Genomic DNA, 911 nt, shown 5'->3' with positions numbered 1-911 from the left:
GACGGGATCGACTTGGATGAGTTCGTCGCCCCTTCCAGTCCTCCTCCTGAGGAGTGAAAAACTTTAAATTTACCTCGGAATGCCGAGTGGATTTGTAACCGTTAAACTTTGCCTTAAATTTGCCTCGGGATGCCGAGTGGACTTGTAACAGTTAAACTTTGCCGAGCCGCGGGCTCGAGTACTTTGAGGTCTGGGACCTTTTAGGCTTTATCCGAAATCGATTTCTCGTCGGGCATCTTCATGGTTAGATTCGTCGAGTGGAACTTGATCTTCACTCGGAATGACCTTGTATTTGCGGCGCAATTCCGAAGGGGGAGTTAGCAGTCGACTCGCGGATTGGGTCGAGTCTTGAACTTAGGCGAGCACTGGGCTGCAGCTAAGCCCCCGAGTGGGAGGTTTGCTCTCCACTTGGTAGGATTTTTAAACACTTAGGCGAGTGCCGGACTGCAGCTAAGTCTCTAAGTGAGAGAATTTAGGCGAGTGCCGGACTGCAGCTAAGCCCCCGAGTGGGAGGATCGCTCTCCACTCGGTAGGATTTTTTCAAACTTAGGCGAGTGCCGGACTGCAGCTAAGTCTCTAAGTGAGAGAACTTAGGCGAGTGCTGGACTGCAGCTAAGCCCCCGAGTGGGAGGATCGCTCTCCACTCGGTAGGATTTTTTCAAACTTAGGCGAGTGCCGGACTGCAGCTAAGTCTCTAGGCGAGAGATCTTAGGCGAGTGTTGGACTGCAGCTAAGCCCCCGAGTGGGAGGATCGCTCTCCACTCGGTAGGATTTTTTCAAACTTAGGCGAGTGCCGGACTGTAGCTAAGTCTCTAGGCGAGAGAACTTAGGCGAGTGCTGGACTGCAGCTAAGCCCCCGAGTGGGAGGTTTGCTCTCCACTCGGTAGGATTTTTTCAAACTTAGGCGAAAC

Source organism: Triticum dicoccoides, chromosome 6A (genome assembly GCF_002162155.2).
Source record: "Triticum dicoccoides isolate Atlit2015 ecotype Zavitan chromosome 6A, WEW_v2.0, whole genome shotgun sequence".
Lineage (NCBI taxonomy): Eukaryota > Viridiplantae > Streptophyta > Magnoliopsida > Poales > Poaceae > Triticum > Triticum dicoccoides.
The sequence above is the reverse complement of the archived record's forward strand: the minus strand, read 5'-3'. Positions refer to the sequence as shown.